Raw genomic sequence first — 27,886 nt, 5'->3', positions numbered from 1 at the left:
CGCATGCATGCATAAAGCATACAATACTCATAGTCGAAATTAGAAAATTGCAACCAGAAAACTATTTGATGTGTATTTGTGATATTTATAATGACGAGGAATTTGATTTAAATCATATCAAAAACAGAGTACAGCGAGATGAAATACTACATTTAGTAAGGAATTATAAGCCGAATAAAATAAAAACATCTGCCCTGAAGATAAGGATAGTGCTGACAGATCAAATTCCATTTCATTGCACGTTGCATCGCCTCCCCCCCCCCGCAGAGCAGCGTGAAATTGATAAACATATTTCGGAATGATTAGAGAATCAAAGGATATGCCTTTATCCATTTTTTGCAGCAATTCCACTTTTTGTTTGATGGACATCAAAATATGCTTTCGCTTTGTAGATCCTTTGGTAACTCCAGAATCGGAAATTCTTTTTGACATAATCGAAAGTTCAAGCTTACTTTTGTAAAATTGCTCTAACAGTCTGCAAAAAATAATGAGCCAGATCCAATTAGAAGATTAAGGAACAATGCAATCTGCAACACTAACTGAAATAGATAATTAGATAATTTCACCTTAGTTTATACCGTCCATTATACATTAAACGCGCATGTGTAAACATATTATGCGCATGCGTTAGCTTTGAGGTCCGGATTATAGATCATTCCGGATTGTGGACGTCCGGATTCAAGACTCTTGACTGTATACATATATATATACAAGGGTTCTAGCATATTTTCACTTCCTTGTACGAAGTAAAAAGGAAGTATTGTAATCGCGAAAAGATTCAGGCAGCATATTTCAATGAAAATATCCATTTTGACCGCTGTCGAATGCAATTTAACGATGTTTTTGCATGATATTTATATGTAAGGACAGAATAAAATACTCTTTTCTTCCAAAAAAATTATAAAATTGCTTTAAATTAATTCTGAAGAGAATTTTTCGTGGCGTCTGTATGAACGTACATATTTCGCATAACTCAAAACCGAGTAATCTCCCATTGTTGAAATTTTGTATATAGGACTGCTATAACATGCAGATGTGCATCTCGTATTTTGGTTGCAATCGGCCACACCAAACGTGTATAAATATATTTATATATATATCCACTCTGTTATCCGGCTCGGTGATCTAAGTTTCTTTACTCTTAAATGTTTGTAAATTGTAAATTTTTTGCTTTAAAAATGATTGAATTATGTTGTTCTTATCTTCCGGTTAATGTTTTTATGCCTTTAGTAAATCTGTATGCAATAATTTCAGAATTATGAACAATTTTAAAGTTGTTTAAGTGCCGTTAGGCTTAATAATTTTTTTGATGGCAGCCATTGCTTGTTTACATTTGAAACAGCAGGATAGTGGATTTGTTGCTATTTGTTGCCAATCTAGAGAAACTTAGCTTGGCAACAACAAAGATAAAGCCTTCATTTATCATTGCGAATTAAATCATGCTTAACCCTTTCTGGAATTTTGTCGAGGAAATAAGTGTTTAAGATTTACTTCGTAATTTTTAATACAGATATTTTGAGTTTCTATGTATTTTTGACTTGTCGCAAAGTGAGAACTGAATTAATTGAATGAGAAATACTCAATCGTCTGTGAAAAATTGTTTCTTTTTTGTTTTGTTTGCTTAATTTCTTTTATACATCATTCTAGCTTTATTATAGTATTTGAATAGAACATATGGCAACGATTAGATAATTCTTTAAATGATATAAAGTTTGTGCATTCTGAGTTATGAACGAAATATAATACTGTTAAGTGAACCTAGCGCCAGAGTGTCACTATGGTACACAAATAGAGTGAATTTTAAAGAATGCATTTATTCTATTGTGGTTTATGCGCTGTCGGCGAAATAGATTTTATTCAATCCAATAAGTTTAAATGAAATGCAAGAAAAAATGCATATAGTTTAATATTTTGTACAAGTTATGTGGTGTACACATCAGATTTTTTAATATAAAAGTAGTAATAGATGCTACACGGAAAAATTGATGGCATAGCAAATTATTTATATTAATTAGCATTTATTATGAAATGGAAAAGCTGGCATTAGTTATTTCTAAGAAACAGTATAGCTTCAGCAAGATCTTCTTTGTTGGAGGGCCACAGATCCGATTTGATAAACTTCAGAGCTGAGAAGAGTCTTTCCACACTAACTTGAGTAAGAGAAAGAGTTCTTACTGTTAGGGCTACTTTTTTTAACTTTTTAGGATAAGTTCTAAAAGAGGTGTCTTGCAAGCACAATCATATTTCTCTATTTCTTCAAAGGCCGTGTAGAAATCTTGTTTATATTTTTTCATTTTTATATCTAAAGGCTCTTGTTTCTTTATTTTTACTCGCTTTGCCTTAGCCTCAATATTATCCAAAAATATTTCTCAAAATCTAATTCATCACTGGAAGAGGATGATAGAGACTCAATTGCAATGTCTGCAGTTTGACTGTCCTGATTCAAATTCTCCAATTATTCTGAGAATAATTTCATTCTTAATAAAAGTTCATAGATGGCTTTCTTTGCCTTTTTAATTTGTTCGTCATTCAAGAAAATTCAGTGCTTCAGATCTACATATATTGAACCCAGCACGATCTCATTGTCTAGTAAATTAGTTTCTCTTTTCTTAATTGAAGAAATGATTCCTTGTGCAAGGAACAAACATCACATTCTTGCCTCCTATCAATTCTTCAGATTGCAGCTTTTTTGTGGCTATATACGGTGTAAAAAGAAGAGTTTCCAATTCTGCAAGATCATTCCACAGTCTTTCTGTTATTGAAACATTAGGGTTATTTACATCTTCTAAAAAAGTTCTTAATTCTAACAATTTATCATCAAATATATACTTCCTTATTACATTGCTTGATCAATAATATCTCCTTTTCTTGCCCGCTTCCTAAGAATGGCATCGGTTTTGGGAGTTCTTGCTGCTATAGCTGTTTATCTAAATTTACCAGTGAAATTTGTAACTAAATGAATCAATTTAATCACTAATGGCAACTATCACATCCATCTTCCTCCCTTGTATTTATTTATTAATACGTCAATAAAATAGAAAATAACTATTTATTACTGTATATAAATCATAAATAAAAATAATGACTCAGCTTGTCATTAATTTTTTTCAATTCATTTTAATTTAATTTCAAATTCAAACGATCTAACAAAAACTAGAATTGGAGTCAACCTGTTTTTAGTGACTCCAGCTCCGACTTCCTTTTCCTCCCTAAAATCTGCCCGACTCCGATTCCACAGCACTGGTTTAAACAGAAATTTAAAGAGCAGTAACGTAAAACAAAACATTTATTAAAATAACATTTTGAAATTATGATTCCTTCCTGTTTTTGGTTTAATTAACATGTTTGCTGCTAAAGCTGAAATAGTGAATCCATTCATATGTGCCATGATCCTATATGCATCTTCACATTTTGTTTTCACTTTTTATTATTTAACTATATCTAAAATGGGTTACTTTTAGCAGTAAATAAATTCACACTAGTATACCTGTACTTGGCATATAAAACAACATTTTTGTTCTCTGTACTAACTATGATATAATTCGGAACTAGATAAACAATACTCATGTGTTCTGAGCATTCACGCAAAACTTCTGTACATGAAATATGTTTTCTCCCATTAGTCTTGCATGAGTTACAGATCAGAATTCGAGTAGTCCATTTATAAAATTATACTATATTATATTATTCGAGCATACCAAATTATTTTTAAAGAAAAGGGGAGAGAGAGGTTTTGGGGTTCTAAACATTTACTTCTGTATGCTTTGAAAAATGACCTATTTCAGTATGCCAAGTACATTTATTCAGTCCCTTCATGTATGCCAAACACCTAAATATTGCATGTATTTGCTACAACAGTACTCGTACTTGGTGATTAAAGTAAGAAGATGAGTAATGAGTTTTCTCGTAGTTGGCAAGCACAGTCAGTTTGGCTAATTATGTGTATTCTCATAGATGGTAACGAACATGTCAAAAAATTCTTAATTACTTAATTAACACAACTTTATGCAAAATGTTTTTAAGCATTTCTTAATAAATTCACTTAAAAGGTGTGTAAATTTTTTAACACAATACTTTCTCACCTTAGGATCAAATTTTAATGAAAAGTCCATCACTTTCTTTCACAATGAACCTAAAACATTGGATCAAATCCTAAAACCAACTTGCTACGTCTTATACTTGAACGTATTTTTAATAAGAGCCAAAACATAATGTTGTTATCCATATTACACAACATTATGCCTTATGGTATAATATGATGTAATAGTTTTAGGGCAACACAATGACTCACACCACATTACGTCCTTAGGTCACATTATGCCACGTACCATATTCTTCATGTGTAAGCCTTTTTTTGGGGGGTGGGGGTACAAAAGAGCAAATGAAAATGAGGAATGCAGCTTATATACGCAAATGATTAGAAATAGGTGCATAAAAATATGTAGTAATACAGTAGCCTCTATTTAACAACTAAGTGTAAAATCCACTGTTTTTGGATGAATGTTACTTCAGTTTGTACAGGCTATGGTTGCAACTTGTTTGAAGAAGAATAAGTGATTTAGCTATACACATTTTACATTGCAAGTTATCCAATTCTCTAATAGGGTTCATGCACATGGAAATTAAATACTTTTGAGGTACATTAGTGAAAAAAATTAAGAACCTGTCAGCAAAAGGGAACTGAATAAATTCAATTAAAGGTATTATCTATAGGTGAATGTAACTTTTGTAATAGCATCCTAAGAATAAAATAGACCCATAAGCAGGATGCATTGTTATTAAACATAATCATAAAACAAATTTGATAATAAAATCAACTTCATAAAATTTATCAAGTAGCATTAAATATTTTACACTTATAATAGCTGGACATGTATAAAAGAAGATTGGTGGCATTTTACTTATGTTTTACACAGTCAGCTTTATGTTGACTTTTTCTTTTATGTCTCATTTTGTCACGTACTTGTTTAGCAGTGTTTCCCAACCTTTTTTGTGCTATGCCCCACCCAATCCTCTCTAAAATTCTTAAGCTCCTCCTAGCATATACATAATTTTTAATATTTAAAAATTGAAATGTTCACGAAAGAAACTTGAATGATAGCTTTTAGGTAGAAATGACTATGAAATTTTGTGAGCAAACACAGTAAGTGAACTTTCAAAACATGGAGAACTGAAATTATAGAAAAAGCTCATTTTAGTGAAAGTTTTTTATTTTACGTATTAGAAATTTTTATTATTTAAATTTAGCGAGTTCCTTGTGCTTGATACTTGCGCTGATAAATTTTATGTCAGATTCCAATTTAAATAACATGAGTCTCAAGTCTCCCGGTTTCATTATATCCAACAGATTTTTTTTTAAAGCAGCAAATCATTTATGGCACTAAATCCGCATTCAGTAAAATATGAAGATGGAAACGGTAACAATAGTTCTCTTGCAAATTTTGTTGCAATTGGATATCTGATTCTGGTTTCCTCACAAAGCTATGTCATCGCTCCTTTTATATTAAATAAAGTTTGAATTGACTCATCATTTTGCATTTCCGCGAGTTCTTTTTACTGCATATTTGAAATATCAGACAAATCCACTAGCAGATGATTGACAATAATGAGTATTAGCAGTATCAATAACAAGTATAGCGGTAGTACAAGTACAGTACAAGATGTATTATATTTTTTATTGGTATATTTTTTATATCTGAGTAATTTTTTAGCTTACTATAATTTGGATTATTATATATTTGGAGGTAGTGGTGCTTTCTAATGACTTACAGAAGAACATTTCTTCGGCAAAATCCCCTTAATATATCTTACATAAATTACAGATACGGGGCCTCACTGTCTCTCAAAGTTGGTTCATCCATTTGCACCGAAAATTTTCTTGTTTTCAGATTTTCAACAAGTTGTATTTCAGTGTCCTCATTTAATCTTTCTTCTGCAAACAGTACTGTTATTTAGTGGCATAGCTTTAACGTCTTTGTCATCTTTTTCTAGAATAGTTTTAAATGCTGATATTTATGGTTTGATTCAATTCTCCCCTATAGCACGGCTTTTCCCAGATTAAGCGATGAGTAATGAAATTTGATAAATATCCTCAAGAGCACGATTAACAGTTGCATTATGAACAGTAAATAGAGACTTTAATATTAGTCTTTTTCAAAAATTTTCCTTAAACTGTGAAAATAATTCAAATCTGAATTAATAACAGCTTTATGTTTCGCCTTCAAATGCGCCTTAAGACGACCTAGTTTCATTGATTCGTTGGTCATGCATTATTGGCATAAAAGACAAAAGTTGACTGCTTATGGGCCGGGTATGAAACCAAATTTTAAATATGCCTCGGAACACAGACGAATATTTTTTTCTTGCTTGCACTCCTCATTTCACTAAGGGCTGAAAGAAATAAAAATAAGATCACTATAAACAAAGCTGAAAGCTGCTGCTGTTGCCTTTCAAGGAAAGAATAATATACCGGTTGCCATTCCTACAGTAAAAAATACAATAAATTCGTTGGCTGAAATGTGCGAGAAACATCTGGAAAGCATAATGTGTCAGTTATTTAAATGCAGGCATTTAAATGTCTATGTCTACAGCGAGAATTCTTTATAAAGTATTTAAAATGCACAGCAATTTAAAAACTTTTTTAAGTATACATCACTTACATTTTTCTTTATTTTGGGGAATACAAAATGAAATTAAAAAAAATGTTGACTTTATGAAACATATTTAGAACGTCCTTTGTCCCCTTAAACTCTGGACGAGTCCATTTTTGAATTGCCCCCTTGTGGGGCGTGGGCCCTACGTTGGGAAACACGGGTCTAGAGGTTTAGTAAATAGCAGGTAGATTTTATGTCAAAAAGCATAGAGACCTGCTGATCAGAATAGACCTGAAAGTCTTGAAGGCATGGTTGGCAAGTTTTGAAAACTAGTTATGCTCTATTTGTCTGACGCAGTTAGTATCATAGCTTTGTGTAGAGCTTCCTAGGGTTATAACTCAGTTAATATAGTTTAAGGTTCCAATAAGCTACTAAAGGTAATAAGCTGTTTTGTATTAATTATTCCTACCTAGAATAAGTTTTAGATTAATTTTTACATTTCTCTGCTGTACCTTGTGACCATGGTAAAGTTCAATGAAAGGCAATAACCAGCTTTAACATGCAGTGATATCTTTTAAGGGTGAAGAGTCAGTTACAAATAATTAAATTAAGTAGTTAGATACCCTTAATCATTAAAGATTTACATGGCCCCTATTAAATTTTATTTTTTAAAAATATTTGTTGAAAGTCTTCCAAGACATTTTGGCTAATTCATATTAATTTCCTTCTCTTTAAGCAGCTTTTCTAACAATTAGATTTGTTTCAATATGCAAACCAGTGTTCCCACTAGTTTCTACATGCTTCATCTCCTAACTTGTCCATCTCTTGATAATGTACCTAATGAGGTTTTCTTAGATCTGGTAAAAGTTAAATAGTCCCCAACCCCTGATAGACACAAAAGAATTTATCCCTAAGTCTGAATGTAACTACACAGTCAGATAAAGGTTTAAATAAAAGATCGTAAAACATAAAGGCACCTTCTTATGCTAGCAAAATACATTACAGCTCGTGATGATGTAATTAAACAGGAACAGTAAAATTCAAACAAAAAATGTCGACTAGTAGTCAAAGACTACACAATTTAATTTTAATCTAAGTTGGCTCAGTAACTATTAACAAATTCAAATAATGGCAATGATAATGCAAAGACGAACAATTAGAATTTATCACAGCTGGCAGGAACTAATGCAATGTGCAAGCAGAGACCAGAAACACTGTCTTACAATCCAAAAACCTCAGTTTAAAAACTATCAAAAGGATTTGCATTCTGGTGGGGGAAAGGAAAGGGGAAGTTATAATAAAGGCTGAAATTTTAAACAACTGATTAATTTACATAATAAAAACTGTACATATCTTTGAAGAATAATTTTTCTTTCTCTATATGTATCAGTTTCTATCTTCAATAAGTTCCCTCCTCATTTTAGAATTTTTGGATTTAATTAAAAAGATTTTTGTTATTCTAAAAAACTAAATGCATTTAGAATACATAGAAAAAGCTGCTAATGTCATTTTAGTAACATCATTCAGAAAAAAATATAAAATTATATATGGTAAGGGCCGGTTAAAGAGCTAGTGTGGCAGAATTTTTAGAATTTAGTGAAACACTGAGTAACAAAAATCTAAAATGGCGAAACTTTTAGAATTTAGGACATGAATTGGGAGAAGAATTTAGAAAGGCAGTACGCAGCAGAACTTAGGATCCACAGAGATCAGCTGAGAAAATGCCAAGCGCGAGCCCTATATACAATGCATTGAGATATATAAGACGAATCTTTTAAATTGTCATTCTTTATAACTACACAAATTCCTTTCTACAAATGCCTGTCCGTATGACAAGATTATATATATTTTTGATATTTTCAAGGCTTGTGCTTAGTGAAAAGGAGAGAAAATAAAGATGTTAAGAAAAACAGTATCAGAGTATTTAAATATCAGAAATAAAATATCCAAATACACTGGTTATCATAAATTAAGGAAAAATCACAAAAATCACGATTACTGAAAAAGTTACATGTAGAATTTTATGAAACTTACCCACAATATACAACACATAGTAAGGTATCAAATAACATAAAAATTACTTACCAGGCAATTATGGTAGTATAGAAATTAACACATGTATAAAATGAACAAATCGAAGGTGTTTCGAATCGAAAATTTAAATTGATTCTTATTAAGTATTACTTCTAGCTTTAAATGAAGCTATTTGGTTTATTTCTCTGTGTGTTGCTATTTCTCATGATTGGAATTTCTGGATGAGACTAACATGGAGAATAGCATATATTCCTTCCCAAACATTTAGACAGAAGATGAGGGTTAAAATTTCAAGGTCAATGTTTCCCAAATAGATTTCTTAGTGGGCTGCTAATAGGAGTTACAACGAGAAAAGAGCAGTTTAAGGTTATCTTGTTTCTTGGCTTTTGTGGAGCAGAAAAATGTTCATTTGCAAAATAAATTGCACTTTCGAAGTGAGAGATCCTCAAGAGGACTTTGTTAGCGACTTGATGACGAATGGACACATTTTTTAAAGCTTGATTATAAGGGTAGGTCTTACTTTCATACTTTGTGCAAAATAGCCTTGTTTTTGGAAAACAGCAGGGGTCAAATTTTCTTCCTAACACACTTGGTGACTCACTGATGACAGTTAGATAATAGGCTTTGTCTGACAGCTATTATTTTGATTCATTTGGAAGGAATGAAAATGAAATGCATTAAATTCATCCTGCATTACTCAGAACTTAATTTTACATTTATTTTCAGTCTATGATATTTTGATGAGTGTGGGAACCGAGATTTTGTTGAGGCTTGCACAACAGTAGAATTGAGATTGGTTTGAAACTTCAAGGTGTAAAGAAAGTAAATAGCATGGAACTAGGGCCAGCCTGCCTTGCTGTGAGGGAGCTCTGGATTTTGTAGCCTGTGCTGCTTTGAACTATACTTCCATTGGTATTGTGTGCATGGTTCAGGTTTTTCCTTGTAGGAAAATATAGGCTAAGAATCCAGGCTGTGAAAAAAAAAATGCTTGGAAAGGACTGGCCTATTATGGAAGCTCACTAGCAGTTTTTCAAAGAAGGCTCACTAACAGTTTTTTAAGGATGTGCAACAAAGTATTTGGCAATTTGTATAAGGAAATTATTGACCAACTCCTTGACCCCACCGACTGATGTTCATTGCCAACTCCAAGTGAATTTTTAATTATTGTTTATTGGTAATTAGTTGTATATCTTAATGTGTAAAAGTGTTTTCATACCTTATTCTGTACTTAGCAACATTTATGAGTTAACTACCAAATCCCAAAATAGTAATGTTAAGGTTTTACTGTTATAAACTAATGATTGAGAAACAGAAATTTTTTTGTTTAAACTGCCTAATTTGAGAAGACTGGCATATATTAAAATCAGGATATTTTAGCAACAAAAGGAGTTAAAGTATGGCTGTTGTAATGATTAGATTTTTTTTTTTTTTTTTTTGAAAGAATGTTTATACAGGAACATAGCCAGTCATCCAATTACTTCAATGCTTATTTAACCTAGAGGAATATGTTTATTGTCTGATCTTGTATATATTACTTGTGTTCTTTTTTGGTAGTCTACTCTGGGTCACTCCAATTGCTTGAATTTATCCAATTGCATATGATTTATTGAAACTTGGAAATTTTTTTTACCCGAGTACATTTATAAAAATATAGCATATACATATTAACCACAATTATTGTGATGATTAATGGTTTATCTTGATTAATATATGATGCCAACATGGTTGCTGAATTCTTAATAAAATTATTTTATGCATGGGTTTTCCTTACATTTTATGCATGGTGTCTTGAGTTTTGTATTTGTATTTCAAAGAAATCAGTTCATGGCTATCTTTAGAGTTTAGAAATTGGCATTTGTATGAGATTTATGTTTTTTTATAGAAATTTTAGAAGGTTATAGATTTTAAAAAAGACAGCACTTTTTTTTAAATTTTGAAAATAAATTGCACTACCAAACCAAGGCATGACAGAAGAATTTATCTCACTTTAGTCTATATTTTAATAATATTTACTCTTCCAGCATCAGTTGTCAAATTTAACAAAAGTTCTAATTATGATATTCCAAACTTAAAATATTTTTCTCCTACATAAAACATAGCAAACTTCTCTTCCAGGAATCAAAGATAAACAGAATAACCATAGGTAAACCACATATAAAATCTAATAACTCAGCAAATGCCTTTCATGAACATAATGACTAGTAGATTCATCAACTGAAGAAATGCTCCAACATTTATGATTTAAGTTTTACTTATATTAATTTCTTTCTTTTATGCCTTGTTTTGTTATGCATGCACTCAGCCCAGCAGTTTATGCAAACTAAACAGCAAGTCGCATAGATATCTTAACCAACATTTTGACCAGAATTCTGACCACCGAGTTACTGTTTGCATTAAGAGTTGCCAATCAGAACAGAAGGTTTAAATGCTTGATGTCAGTCAAGTTCAGTACATTAGAAGATTACCCACATGTTTCTGTACACCTCGATTCTGCTGCAGCTTCACAACAGATTTTGTTAGACCTATAAATTAGCTAATAATAATAATAAAGTATGGATCAACATCTATGCACTCAACATATTCTATATTATTATACATATATAATGCACTGGACACTCACAAAGATGTTTTGCTGTGCATGCTGTCTTGTTTAAGAGAAAGGACAGAATGTACTTTTAAATCTTCACATAAGTCAACAGATCACATAAGTCAAAGATTCTCAGAAACGCTTCTTCTGACACACAACAGAGAATCTGGAGGATTTAGAATTATTTTAATTGATTTTCGCATGTTGTCAATCATGCTGCTCACGTATTTAATAACCTGAACCAAAGCTTCATAGGACTCTGTTGAATATCTTAACCAGCATTCCAACCTTATATTTACTTACATAAACCTCGCAAGTAGCAGTGTCTGACTTGTAAAGCACAAGCGATACATTTGTATTTAGTTATTATAAAAAGGTTTGTCATCCGAGTTATGAATGCTGTACGAAGATGGGGCAATGCATCACCTGATAGTCTTTATGGCAATAGATTTGCATTAAATCATTGTTTCAGAGTTGACTTCTAATGATTAACCATTAGATTCACAACAAGTAATTCTATTTAAATAGACATTTTTAGAAGTTATAATGCATCAAAATTAGCAGTGCTTATGCTGAAAAGTACTTAATTACTGAAGTTACAAAAAAAGGAAATTTAACAAGTATCTAAAAATACTTATGTAAAATTAGAAACAGCCATTTCCATGACATTCCTTTCAAATAATTTAACTATACAATAATGGTTAAAAATCATTGTACAATAACTTTTAATCTAAATGAAGCAAATAAATTACATTACGATGCATTTAAGTTAACTCTTTCGCATTGAAGTCACACAAAACGCCTGACCATTCATTCAGACATCGGCAGGCCGCCCGAACACCTGAATCATTAATTTTCTATATAGTCCTTTCCACCATCACGTCAGTGCACTGCTCACTGCTTTTGGGATGTGTTAAATGACATGCCAATTATTGTTTTGAAGCGACAGTAGTTGTTATTTTAATGCAATTTCTTTTTTCTTTTTTTACTGTCAATGTTTAGTAATTTGATGCCCGAAATCAAGTCCCAAGGGGAACTTGCCCACAGTGGTGAAAGTATCCAAGAAAGAAGTTGTTGTTTTACTTACGTAGGTTATTGTTAACACTGTAGCATTCTACTTGTCAAGGGGAAAGGAAAACTATTCCAAAAGAAATTCGTACACATGGGCATTTTTTCAATGTTTGAGGAAAACATATTTGGTCCTCTCAATGCAAGAGTTAAATGTGCTAAATCCTATTACCACTTTTCTTATCAAATGGTTCAAAAAACATTAAGGTCCTTGGTAAATCACATTATCATAACATGGATATCTCTCAAAAATAATATTTATTATTGTCAATGTATGAGAACGAAGACAACTAACGTAGCCGACCCATCTCTAAAAAAGTTTTTTCCCCCATAGGGTAGCAAGTTGAAAAATCTGAACTACGGTGCTAGTCGACACATGCAACTAACTCCGTTAGCTCAGATATACCCCAGTGGGAATGGCCCTTTACAGTTTCTACTAGTTCCCAGGAAAAAAAAAAAAAAAAAAAAAAAACTCTCTTAAACTACATTTTAGATATTAGTGTTTTCAAGAACTGGGAGGGGGAACCACTAAAGGCAATAACGTGCTACTAGAGAATACAAAATTGTAGTTGAAAGGATATGGAAACTATTCCAGCCATTAAATTTTAACAGAAGTGTGAATTACAGAGAGCTTGATAAAATCAATGAATGCTGATAAAGATGAGAATGACGGAAAATCAAAGAAAAAAATAGTACATCAAGTAAAACTGAGTTTCTGAGAGAATTGAGATAAAATGCACATCAATATTATTGACAAACAACAGTTTTCCTTATACTCAAAGTAAAATCTGTTTTATTAAAAATTATAGAAGGAAAAATACTAATATTTTTAAGATCAATAATTTCAGGTAATTGAAAATACCCTATCAACATTCTTGAATATCCTCAAAGATTAATGGTTTTTCAAAAAAATCTACTCGCAAGATCTGAATATTTTACCAAAAATGCCACATATGACTATAAGGAATTTAATATCTTTTTTCATAAAAATATTTGTACTAGTATTAAATCTCTTTAGTAGCACAAAATTTCAGCACTATGGTGAACACAGTCCTTACTAAGGCATCCCCTCTTTGGCAAACAGCCATATTCAGTCTTCAAACAAATTATGCAAATACTTTAGATAAATTTTTATTGCAAAGAATTCAGATTAAATTGTACTTGGGATAAAATAAAAAGAAACAAAATCTCACTTACCAATGACTGATGCTGGTTTTAAACACACATCATGAATAGACATTTCAATATTCTAAACCTTCTGAAGTATTGACGGACATGTATAAATAGCAATATAAAATCTGTTATGAAATGATGAATCTGTATGCATGTACCATGCTCCGCATGCTGGGATAAATTGGCGACACCTTAAACCCCGAATTTTAAACACACGAACCTACTCGAACTGTTAAAATATTCTAATAACCTATTTCAACATACATGCAACTACACTCACGTTTGTGAAAATTGCAACACCATGAAGGACTTACGCGAGTGAGCTGAAATTTTCAGGAAATGCAAAGTAGCGCATGATATGCAAATGATTAGAATTGCAAATCCGTAGCGCATGCGTATGCTGAGCAGCGCCCTCTGAACGGCTGATGGATCCGAATAAATAGACGGCTGTAGCGAGGCGTGTATGGTTATTGGTGGTTATCTGCTAGCGGTAAACGTTAACTCAATCTGTACTTATGCCTCGTCGATGAAAGAGAGCGAGATTTGAACAACTTACAGAGTTTGAACGAGGGAGAATCATCGGCCTTCGTGAAGCTGGATTGTCGTATCGTGCAGTAGCCTCTCGTGTGCAGCGTAACAGCAGCACAGTGATGCGCGTTTGGAAGCAGTGGACGGACGAGTGTCGGACAACTCGGAAATCCGGGAGTGGACCCCGAAATGTGACGTCAGCTCGCGATGATAGACACCTGGTCCGCATGGCGCAGACGGACCGTACAGCTTCCTCTAGACAATTGGCAGCACTGTGGTCAATAGCTACAGGTGTTTCATTGTGTGCTTCATCAATTCGTAGACGTCTGCTGCAGTGTGGACGGCGCGCACGGACTCCTTTATACAGGATCCTCCTAACGCACGACCATCGCCGCCTGCGGCTACAATGGGCCAATCAGCATAGAGACTGCCGTGCTGATTGGCAGCATGTCGTGTTTTCTGACGAATCCCGCTTTAATTTGTGGTACCATGATGGCCGCATTCGTGTCAGACGCTATGCCGATGAACGCCACCTTCCGGAGTGCATTATCGAACGTCACAGTGGACGAACACCCGGAGTTATGGTCTGGGGCGCCATAGCATATCATAGACGTTCTCAATTGCTACGAATTGTGGGCAATCTGAACAGCAACCGGTATATCCGTGAAGTTCTACAGCCCGAAGCTGTTCCCTTTCTTCAAAGCTTGCCAGGCGCTGTATTTCAACAGGACAATGCCTGCCCTCATACTGCTCGGATTGTTAAATCCTTCTTTGCAGCGCAGCAGGTACAGCTTCTTCCTTGGCCTGCGTGTTCCCCGGATATGTCGCCAATTGAACATGTGTGGGATGTCATTGGTCGGCGTCTTGCTCGTGATCCTCGTCCTGTTGCGTCTGCAGACGAACTTTGGGTACACGTACAAACGATATGGAATGCTCTTCCTCAGTCAGACATTCAAACTTTGTTTGACTCCATGCCACGTCGTGTAGCAGCACTTATTGCGGCGCGTGGTGGCCACACAAAATACTGATTCTGATCTCTTGTTCTTGTTTGTTTGCTTTGAACATTTAATCATTTATTTGTACCACTACCACTCAACTGTGTATTAAATTGCATTCAATTATGACGATTCCTTCTTGGTGTTGCAATTTTCACAAACGTGAGTGTATTTGGAATAACCTAATATATTTTCTCTCTTGTTTAATATAAAGCTTATAATTAATCATTAACTACAATAACAGCAAACAGAAATATTTATTAAATAAAAGGAAATAAAATCTTTTAACTTTTACAGAGTTCATAGCCACATTTTAGTTAAAAAAATAAGCACCTATAAGCACTTTTCAAGCACATTTTAAGGAAAAAAATAAGCACCTCTCTAATTACATTATACACAACTGCATAACCTTAAAAATTAGACTTGTAATTTAAAATATGAGAAATGCAGTATTTATTAAGAGAGAATAAGCATTAACTCAACCATGGAAAATAATAATAATAATTATTATTATTTTTTAAGTATTAAATAACAGTTCAATTTACAGAACTAGTTTACAATGAGAGAAAAAAAAACTATGCAGAAGTAAACTATATTACAAAATTTAATGATGAAATTTCAGTTCAAAATAGAGTAAATAAATAATAATAAGGCATATTTATTGTATTCGCTTGGAACCTAATAATAAATACAATTTATTTTTCCACTCATATTGATATTTAAATAATTTAAATCTAAATTCTGAACATTTTCTAAATTTTCATTGTATATCAGTTTTCCTTTAACAGATATTGCAAGCAAAGTAATTTAGGTAAAAAAGAGGAACATTTCTGAAATCAGAAGACAGAAATTTGCTTCATGCAGTCATCCTTTAACAGTAAATGCTTAACTAATCCGCATACTTAGAAATTGGCGAATATTCGGACTGTTGAGCGTAACTTGAAAAAGAGGAGCGGAGGGGTTTAGTTTCGGCTTTGGTACGGGGAAAAATAGCGCGTTCATTAAAAAAAAAGCACTAAAAGCAAAAAATAAGCACTAAAAACAAAAAAATAAGGGCTTTAAAGAAAAAGTAAGCACCTATAAGGGCCCTTGTATTTTATTTTCAAATATAAGGACTTATAAGCACTTATAAGGACCGCTACGAACCCTGTTTTAGATTTTCTATGCAAGCATTTTTCAAACAGTTCTGCAAGGCACTGGCAATTTCACGATAGTTGAAGAAAAATACAATTAAGTCTACTTACAAGTAGAAAAATTTAAATTGCCACTTAAGCCCAGCTAAAGCTTTATATTATTATTATTACAGTCAAAAGTTGTTAATTCGGACACCCATAAGCCAGACCTCAAAGCTACAAACTTTCTGCGCATGCGTCGCATTGACGCGTGCGCATAGGCGTTTACGCATGCGCATAATATGTTTACGCATGCACATTTAATGTATTACAGACGGTATAAGCTAAAATTATCTAATTATATATTTCAGTTAATGTTGCAGATTTGCGTTGTTCCTTAATCTTCGAATTGGATCCGGCTTATTATTTTTTGCAGACTCTTAGAGCAATTTTATAAAAGTAAGCTTGAACTTTTGTTTATGTCAAATAGAATTTCCAATGCTAGAGCTCCCAAAGGATCTACAAAGCGAAAAAATGTTTCGATGTCCATCAAACAAAAGGTAGAATTGCTGCAAAAAATGGATAAAGGGGGGGGGCAATGAATTGGAAGTTGATCTGTCAGCACTATCCTTATCTTTAGGGCAGATGTTTTTATTTTATTTGGCTTATAATTCCTTACTAAACACAGTATTTCATCTCGAGGTACTCCGTCTTTGATATGATTTAAATCAAATTCCTTGTCATTATAATTCGCTTCCGATAGTGAAGAAAGTGACACAGAGGGTATTGAAAACAAAAAAATTTCAATTGACAAATTAGTCAGTATTCTCGACACAGCAATTATAGGACTTGAACAGCAGAACTTTGTAACTGAACAAGAAATTATGTCTGTTTATAGAATTAAAGAAAAAGTATTATCACATAAAACGAAGCAACTTAAACAACTTACATTGAAAGAAATGTTTAATAAAGTAAACAAATAAATATTAAGCTTTTTTTTTTTTTTTTTTTTTTTTTGTAAATTTTGATACCCTGCATGCCATCCTACCAGATTTAAACTGATGATCTATAATCCGGAAAAATCGATAATCCAAAATCGCCGAAGTCCCGACGAGTCCGGATTAACGACTTTTGACTGTATTATTATTATGTAAAAAACTTACTACTTCTAAAACTTTTACTTTTAAAAATACATAACTATACTTCTTTCTACAGTGAGTATTTAATAAAAAGTAAATTTAATAAGAAATGCCGTAAAATTATGATAAAATTTACATTAACCTTTAAAATGCAATAACATATGATAATCTACAGATGCAATACATTAATTTCCAGTATTAAAAGTGCTATACACACATAAAAGAGCTACTAGTCTTTCATAATTACTCCCTCAAAGTCACTGCTATGGCAATGATTAGCTGAAGTATGAAATCCATGCATATGTTGTACGGGAGAAAAAGAGCCAAAAGTTAATTTAGTTTCAATTTAGACTGAAAAACACTTTTTATACAACATTAGCATGAAATATAGAAAATGGTGTCATTTTATATCTGGATATTATGAAATGAAGGGGGGGGGGAAACAGAATTTATAAAAAGCACAGTGAAATTTCCTTGTATTATAAAAACAAATACATACTTGCCAACATCTGACACAAAGGCAGATTTTCTTAAGAATTTTTCTCAACGACAAAAAGATAGATATATAGAAAGATATTTTGTAATAATGAATTAACTTTAAACAGTAACTAATTAATATCTGAAAGTTCAGTTACTAATTCCTAAATGCAAATAATACAAAACTACTTACATTTGACAAGCATTTTTATTATTTGTACCTTTTAAAAAAAAATAATCAGTTTCACTAATCATTAAATAATACTTTAAACAGAACACTAATCATTGATTGCAAAATATGAACTAATGGAATTCTGCACTGGAATTGTATTAAGAACACAGAATAATGGCAAAATGAAACCTGGAAAAAATTTTATTAAGGCCTAAAGACAAAAACATAAAAATTCGTTCTTCATAAGATATACTGACAATAATAGAAAAATGTTTCCCTTGTCGAGGATTTTTTTTTATTTTGACAGAATTTTGTGTTAGCTTTACAATTATATTTTGTCATTTTGAGAATTCCCATTTAAATTGCTCACAGGTGCAGAAATTACTTCTTTTCTCACATCTATTTTTAAAAGTGAAAGTAGTTACTATATCTCCATCTACTTTAGGTATTTTATAACTCTGAACATAGCCATTTATTTAATTTAAAAGCACTTACTTCTTCCTTAAAAAATGTAAAAAGTGGGTTCCATTAGTCGAGGATTCTAGATAAACATTTCTCTAAAGATAGATAAGTACATACACGCTTCAAAATTTTTATTTCAGTAATATGCATGGAATTGTTTCAATTTTTCCTTTTAATGCACCTCATAATTTGCAAATCTGAATTTTCTTTTTTTAAGATGCTTGAAACACCAACCTTCAAACCTACCATTATTGGTGCATAGTCAGCACCAAGTGCTAAGCAATTATCCTGAGAAACTGCATTTTCTTATAAGTTTTCATAATTAGCTGTGCTACATTAAAGCCTCTTGAATGTCCTTCTACAGTGAGGACAGAAAGTAAACTATGCTTGATTTCTGAAGACTCAAGATTTAAAACAAAAAAAGAAACAACTGGATGCAGTTTTGCATCGATATTATTGCAATCATCCGTAGAGAGACAGAATGGAGCTGTTTAAATGCAATCAGCATCTGAACACTTATTTATCATATGCATTTCTTCTACAATCATAGTCATTTTAATCCCTGCACGTCGTGTATTTCTTAGCAATTTCAATATCAGGCCACATTCTTCTAAACAAAGCTGCAGTATGATCTGATGCATTCAGTGAAGAGGCAGAGCATAGGCATTCTGCATTGGTAATGTTTTGGTCCTTTGTTTACACAGATAATTCCTCCCCCCCAATACATCTCACATTGCCCTTGCATACCATCGCAATGACAAACAAACCACATGGAAAAGTGAAAAAGTCTTTAATACGGACGTTCATAATCCGGACCTCAAAGCTACAAACTTTCTGCGAATGCGTAAATGCATAATACCTTTACGCATGCATATAATACATTTACGCATGCGTGTTTAATGTACAACGGACGGTATAAGCTAAAATTATCTATTTCAGTTAATGTTGCAGATTGCGTTGTTCTTTAATCTTCTAATTGGATGCGTCTTATTATTTTTTGCAGACTGTTAGAGCAATTTTATAACAGGGTTCATACACATTTCTGCACACGGAAATTAAGTACTTTTAATGACCATTAATAAAAAAAATTAAGGACCTATGAGTAAATGTGAACTGAGTAAATTCAATTAAAAATATTATATCTGTGCCTGAATGCGAATAGGATGCATTATAATTAAACACAACTTAATTAACATAATTATTAATAAGTTTGAGAATAAAATTAATTTTATGAAATTTATCAAATAGCATTAAATATTCTACACTTATAATAACTGGACATATTTGAAAGAAGATAAGTGACATTTTAGTTACATTTTACTAACAGTTAGCCTTTTTTTATTAAATATCTCCTTTTGTCACATACTTGCTCAGTCTAGAGGTTTAGTAAATAGTAAGTAGATTTTATGTCAAGCAGCATAGGTTAAAATGAGCATTAAAATTATAATCAGCATGATTTATAACAAAAGACTTTATAACAAAAGGCTGTTGTCACTGCTCCTGCTTGCCTACAGAGAAACCTGCTGATCAGAACAAACCTGAAAGGCCTGATGTAGACACAGCTAAGCAAGTTTTGAAAGTTAGCTGACTTCTGTCTGACGCTGTTAGTGTCATAGCTTCGTGCAGAATTCCAGGGGTTGTAACTCAGTTAATATACTTTAAGGTTAAGGGACTAAAGCATTAGCGGTGATAAGTTGTTCTGCATTAAGTCTCACTAGATGCAAAGAATAAGTTTCACATGAATTTTTATATTTTTGTGTTTTACCTTGTGCCTATGGTAAAGGCTAACACGTTGAGTCTGTTGCCGAATTTGCTGTCCTTTCCGTTCAGTCGGCAGCGAGCGATCAAGCGGTGCAATATTGCCAACTTAAATTATTCATAAAAATTCACAAAAAGGAAGGAGATGCACATAAAGCTGAAAAGTATTGTTTGAAATGTTATGATGACAATTCAAAACTATTTGGATGCAAGGTAGCCAAAAATGTTACCAAAATAGTTGTTTCGTATTGTAATATGTGTAAAGCTAAGCCGTATTTTTGTTTATAATGTTTCAATAAATTTCATTAAAACTACATTTGATCACATTTCATTGAGACTATAGTTATTTGTTAACTTTAATACTGTTGTCCCGCGGACTGATGCCAGCCAAACAAAAATTACAGTCCCGGTCCCCAGGGACGGACGCCGGGCTCAACGTGTTAACGAAAGGAAGAAATATGAAATACATATGAATGACTTGCTTTAATATAGAGAGATAATTTTTAAAGGAATGCATTTAGTTATAATTAAATTAGTCATTAGATAACCTTAGTCATTATGGATTTACATGGCCACTAATAAATTTATTTTTTAATAATATTTGTTAAAAAACCCTATTAATATCACAATCTTATAAAATTTCACAGTTTAAAATACATGCAATTTATGACATTGATTTTTTAACAATATTAGGATAATTACACATTAAAAGCTACAAAACATAAAACTCAACAAAATACACAGTCCAGTCGCATTAATGTGACCATAAATCGCTCTGTTTCTGTCAAAATCCAGAATAACCACCTTTCGCACAGTAGACCACTGTGAGATGTGCAGGATGTCTCACAGAGAGAGTCAATTAGGTTCTTGAAGGTGTTTATTTGGATGTTGAGCCATGCCGACTCCATTGCAGTGGCCAGCTGCGCTAGTTTACACTGTTGAGTATCCATGGCACGAAAAACGCAATCGAGGTGGTCCCTCAGACTTTTTATTTGGTTTAAGTTCGGAGATTTTCCTGGCCAAGGGAGTATTGTAAACTCATCCTGGTGCTATTGAACCGCGCACATAAACTACGAGCTGTATGACACTTCGCATTGTCCTGCTGGTAGATGCCATCATTCTGAGGAAAAACAATTCGTACGTAGGGGTAACCATGGTCCGTAAGGACAGATACGTATTTCTGTTGATTCATTGTGCCTTTCACAATGATGAGTTCACCCAGAACATAATACTCCCTCCTTCAGATTGTACGTTTCCAGAAATTGTTGCATGGTGTTTGCTTTCCAACGTTTCACGCCGTATACGCCAACGTCCATCCGTCTGATGCAGCATAAAACGTGATCCATTGGAAATCTCATCCTATCCCACTCAGTGGACGTCCAGTTGTCTTGCTGGCGTGCAAATTCCAGACTTCGTTATCGATTAGCTGCAATCAGGGTAGGTTGCGTAGGATGTCAGTCAGCACAGGATGAGCTTCAGTCAGCATAGGCCGATGAGCTGCAGTCAGTGCAGCAGACGCCTAGTTCGAAATAGGCGTCTGCTGTGGAGGCCAAAACGCAGAAACGTTCGCTGAACTGTCGTTGAGAAGACACTGTTGGTAGCCCCTTGGTTCATCTGGATGTTCAGTTGCTCAACGGTTGCCGATCTATTTCCCCCGAACGTATTTCAAAGGGCGTCTTTCACATCTGTCATCAAAGGCCTGTGGTTCACCACATTTGCCACATCGCTGATTTTAGATAGTGTGATTTTGCCATGCATGGTATACTTTTACCACGGCAGCACGCGAACAGTTTACAAAATTAGCCGCTTCAGAAATGCCTCCATCCTTGGCCCGAAAGCCAAAGATCATGCCCTTTTGGACATCAGATAAATTGCTTCGTTTCAGCATTACATTAACGATTGCCATGTTTTCTGATTAGCTCGAACACTCTTCATATACGCTCCACTGCTATGTGCTTCCGCATGCCTTCTGTGATTGGTTATTTTCCGTTGACGCCGAAAGTAGGTGGTGGTCACATTAATGGGACTGGACTGTGTAATTATGTGTCTTTTTAAATTGAAGGCCTGCCCAGACATTTTGGCTAATTTATATCGATTTCCTTCTCCTTAAACATGTTTTCTAACAATTAGAAATTTATCTCAATATGCAAAACAATGTTTTCATTATTTTCTGCATGTTTATCTCCTAACTGCCAACCTCTTCACAATGTACTACCTATGAGGGTTTACTTGATCTGGGAAAAGTTAAATAGTCCTCCCCCTGACAGACGTGAAACAAATTATCACTATGTCTGAAAGTAACTATAAATCAAATATAATAAATTTAAATAAACTTCTTATTCAAAAAAGAACTTGGAACATATAGGCATGTTCTTATGCTAACAAAATAAAATACAGTTTGTGGTGATATAAATAAACAAGAAGAGTGAAATTCAAACTAAAAATATGGACTAGTGGTAAAAACTATACAATTTAATTTCAATTTAATCTGGTTCAGTAACTCTATTGTCATAATAAACTCAAATGTCAGCAGAAGTAATTGAAAGACTAATAACTACAAATCATCAGAGCTGACAGGAACTAATGCAGGGAGCAAGTGGAGTTCAGAAACACTCGTCTTACAGTCCAAAAAACTCAGTTTAAAAACGTTCAAAGTGATTTGCATTCTAATGAGGAAATAGAAATGGGAAATTATAGTAAAGGCTAAAACTGCAAACAAGTGGGTAATTTACATAATAATAACTGTACATATATTTGAAGAATAATTTTCTTTCTCTTTACATATTTAGTTTCTTTTTTCAACATTTTTCCTTTTCACTTTAAATTTTTGAGATTTAATTAAAGATTTCTGTTATTCTAAAAGACTAAATGCATTTAGAATGTATGGAAAAAGATGCTAATTTTATTTCTTTAGTAATAAGAAATATGAAATACAGGTCTGGTCACAGAGCTGGTGTGGCATAATTTTTAGAATTTAGGGACACACCGAGGAACAAAATCTAGAAATGGAAAAACTTTTAGAATTTAGAGCAGGCATTGAAAGCAGAATTTAGAAAGGCACCAGGCTTCAGAATTTACGATCCACAGAGACTGCATCAGGTGGCAAAATGCCTAGCGCCAGGTCTGTGTATGATGCATTAAGACATATTAGATGAATCTTTTGAATTGTCAGTTTTCAATTTCTTTATTAATAAAAAAATTCCTTTCTATAATGCCTGTTCATATGATAAGATTAGAAGTACTTTTGATATTTTCCACGCTTGTATCTAGTGAAAAGTAGAGAAATTAAAGGGAAGATAAAAATGTTAAGAAAGCGATTCTAGAATCAGAAGTAAAACATTCAACTATTATGTTTTCATTGTTCTTCCAGATGTTCTCCAAAATGTAAGAAACTGTGTGTTACTACCATGGAGACATTTTTCATTTTATCACATTTTTCTGGAATCTTTTAGAATTGTGGGTCTATAAATTTGCTTTGAAATCTTTCTAAACTTTCCAAGCTTCAATGTCTAAAACCCTAAAAAAAAAATTACCCCTACCAATTCTGTAACAGCAAAAACCCAGAAATGTTTTTAGAAAAAATCGGAGGAAAAAAGTGTGAAATTTATAGAGAAAACTGATGCATATTCTGATCAATCTGAGAAATGGAAAAAATTCTTACAATAAAAAAAAAAAAAAAAAAAAAAAAAAAAAAAAAAAAAAAAAAAACATTACATTTTTAAAGCTATTTTGCTTTTGCTAAAAACTGTTTCGCAAACTTCGTGCTTTATAGCAATATTCCTTGCTTATTTTTCAGATTCAAAAAATTTTATAATATGTGGCCAAAATGGAACTTTATAATATGACAGTAAAAAATAAAAATGCTTTATTTTAATGTTATTTCTTAAACATAATTCCAATATATTAACCATTATTTTAATGAAATTTATCAAAGTTAGAATGTTCTAAAAAAATCGTCAAAAAATTCCCAGATCTCAGAATTAAAAATTTTCTATAGAAACCGATCTTAAAATCGCCAAAATGTTGATAATCACCAAGTTTAGAACCGTTTAATAAAAGAATTCACATCCCCAAAAGCGGAAAGTTGTTTCAGAGCTCTTTATTACAAAAAATCTGATGTGTACACCACGACTTCCTTGTATTGGAATATTAAATTATATGCATTTTTTCTTGCATTTCATTTAAACTTATTGGATTGAATTAAATCTACTTCGCCGACAGCGCATAAACCACAATAGAATAAATGCATTTTTTAAAATTCACTCTAGCATAGCGATACTTTGGCGTTAGATTCACTTAACATTATGAATAATTATATAATGGAAACTAAGTTAACTGTTATATAATCCAATAATTATATAACAGTTAACTTATATATTTCGTTCATATTATAACTCATAATGCACAAAATTTATATCATTTAAAGAATAGAATTATCTAATTGTTGCCACATGTTCTATTCAAATACTATAATAAATCTAGAATTATGTATAAAAGAAATTAAGCAAACAAAACAAAAAAGAAACAATTTTTCACAGACGATTGAGTATTTCTCATTCAATTAATTCAGTTCTCACTTTGCGACAAGGCAAAAATACATAGAAATTCAAAATATCTGTATTAAAAATTACGAAGTAAATCTTAAACACTTATTTCCTCGACAAAATTCCAGAAAGGATTAAGCATGATTTAATTCGCAATGATAAATGAAGGGTTTATCTTTGTTGTTGCCAAGCTAAGTTTCTCTAGATTGGCAACAAATAGCAACAAATCCACTATCCTGCTGTTTCAAATGTAAACAAGCAATGGCTGCCATCAAAAAAATTATTAGGCCTAACGGCACTTAAACAACTTTAAAATTGTTCACAATTCTGAAATTATTGCATACAGATTTACTAAAGGCATAAAAACATTAACCAGAAGATAAGAACAACATAATTCATGAAGAAAGTGACAGAGAAGTGATTTGTTTCTATAACCATTTCGAAATCTGTTTATCGAAATTTCACGCTGCTCTAGGGGGGGGGGGGGCACGTCGCAGCGTGCAATGAAGTGGAAGTTGATCTGTCAGCAATATCCTTATCTTGCAGGCAGATGTTTTTATTTTATTCCGCTTATAATTCCTTACTAAATGTGTTTCACCTCATTGTACTCCGTCCTTGGTATGATTTAAATCAAATTCCTCATCATCATAAATATCACGAATACACAAATAGTTTTCTGGTTGCAATTTCCTAATTTCGACAATGTGTAAAGTCTGCTTTACGCATGTACGCGTTGAAAGAAATGTTTAATAAAGTAAACAAATAAATATTAAGCCTTTTTTTTTTGTAAATTCTGATACCCTTTAGATCATAATTGCTCTTTAAATCATAAATTACTGTTACATATTTTTAATTTTATAATTTCTGCATGCCATCTTACCAGATTTAAACTGATGATCTATAATCCGGAAAAACCGAAGTCCCGACGAGTCGGGATTAAAAACTTTTGACTGTATTACATTTCCTTGATGAAGAATCGATTTTCCTTACAGTTTTTGTGTATTTTACTTTTATCATATTTAAGTATTATATATTTACATTTGAGTATTTATGATTTTTGAGTATTTTACCTTTTTTCAGACATAACTGAAACTAAAGATTGTAATTTTTTTTAATTCTCTGAAGTACATGAAACTAGCAATCCTCACAAGTGAGACAAACTAAATAATAACCTTGATCTTGCTTTGTGCTCACACATATGCCAGATGAATCACAGTGGCATGTTTCGGACTCTCATACACAAAGCAGAAGCAAGCCATATCTCACTGATGAAATGACTTTGTTTTTCTTTTATATGTAATCTACAGAAAAATGAAGAGCTTTCAGATCCCAAATTCACTTTTTTGGATGCAATGATGAAATATTAACCCCTTAACTGGCACGGAAAATGTACAAGATTCATTTCCCAGTGCCACGGTTTTTCACACAGGCGGGCGTGTAGTTATGCGATGTATTAGGGGGAAAATAAGTGCAAGTTTTACTTTCTAAAAACTGTTTACTTTCACAAAATAAAGAATAAGAGAAAAAAATTAATGCACAAAATGTAATGTTTTGAGTAAAAGATGTAAGTATAATAAAAATGATGTTTTTATAATAGAAAAGATCCCTAAAATGGAGTTCCGATCAATACCTCTTTAGACCAGTAAAGTGTAATATCGGGTTTCAGTGTTATACCTTGTGAAATCAGTATGCCTAAAGAAACATATATTTCTTCTGAACTGGTTGAATGCCACGATTTTGTTCTTGATTTTTTGTTTGCAAGGTGTTGGTTCATATACTCATCTACAAAATGGTTAGTTTCAGCAACAATATGAAGCACGAGCAGTTCATAAAAAACGAAAATTCAAAAAAGATAAATGGGTTTGAAACATCCGTTATATCTTTCTTTATTCCTGGAACCTACTACAAAAAGTAAACGAAAACGGACGACACAGAATAAAAAAAAATACGTTTCACTCAAACAACAGCCAATACTGAGCAGTCATCATTTTCATTGCTTTAGACACACCCTTCTCTCCAATTTCTCCCCACACTTCTCTGAAATAGTATCCTCCTTAGCATACTTTGTCAAGGTCATGTGGTGTTGCATTCCAAATGCTTTGCGAATAATTTTACAGGTAGCAGAGCAAAGCAAATGATAGTAGTTTGGAAGGGTGTATATATACGCCTATAGCAGTTAACGCATCGGCTGAGCAAGGCATATATATACACTCGCGGCAGTTAAGGGGTTAAGCCAAGCTACATAAAAATTATGAGAAAATTTAATATAAGAAAAGTCGGAAGAAATATGCTGTAAATCAGGTTGGTAGGAGTATGATCAGAAATCGGGAGTCTCCCACCTAAATTGGGATAATTGCCAACTCTGGAAACAGACAGCATATTTTATAAAGAAAATATATCCAAACAACAAGTGTAAGTTATTACACAAAGTAAAAAGAATTTCTATATTTGTTACTCAGATAGCACAATTAATTATTTATATTTTACTTTTATATCATTCATATAATCTAAATCAGGGATTCTCAACCTTTTTTTTTTTTTTTTTTTTTTTTTTTTTTGTCACAGTACACTTTTAATGATTTCAAAATTTGGCGGCACACAAAGAAAAAGATAAGTTGTTTACTCACCTATAACACACTGTGTAAAACAGTTTATGATAATAATTTTCGATGTAAAATAAAATAATATGTACTATAAAAACAGCAGTACGTTTATTAAGAGATTATTTACAAGTTAATAATAAGAATACTTTTAATGAAAAATTTGACCTTAATGTTTTTGAATAATTTCATTTATATTTGGTCATAAAAATGACAATGTCTTCTACCTTTAACAATCTCGATCTTTTCGTTTTTACGTTGGTTAATACTGAAAACCCGAATTCACACAAATAAGATGTAGAAAACTGTAATAATATTTTTAAAGCTTTTTTCTGGTCATCATAAGATAATCTCATCTAATGTTAATCCAAAATGAATTCATTAATTCTTTCGAATATTTTAAAATTAAACCTCGATAACTAAACAGGGAAATTAGTTCTTCCTCTTCCTTCAAAGTTAATTCCAATACAGAAGTATTCGGCACAAAATCGGCTTGGATCCCACAACTGGATGTAGAAATATCTACTTATTAATGTCTAAAAGACCGAATTTCGCCCATGTGTACCGTATACAGTCAAAAGTCGTTAATCCGGACTAATCGGGACTTCGACGATTCCGGATTATAGATCATCAGTTTAAATCTG

General features: G+C 32.5%; 1 protein-coding gene across 5 annotated transcripts in view; it reads right to left on the bottom strand.

Moving 5' to 3' along the window:
• Nucleotides 1–27,886, bottom strand: part of CkIIalpha (casein kinase II subunit alpha) — a 117,902-nt gene that overhangs the window by 50,204 nt on the left and 39,812 nt on the right. The window lies entirely within an intron of this gene.

Source organism: Stegodyphus dumicola, chromosome 4 (genome assembly GCF_044657685.1).
Source record: "Stegodyphus dumicola isolate Sdum_Otavi_A_Nest chromosome 4, ASM4465768v1".
Classification (NCBI taxonomy): Eukaryota; Metazoa; Arthropoda; class Arachnida; order Araneae; family Eresidae; genus Stegodyphus; species Stegodyphus dumicola.
The sequence above is the reverse complement of the archived record's forward strand: the minus strand, read 5'-3'. Positions and strand labels throughout refer to the sequence as shown.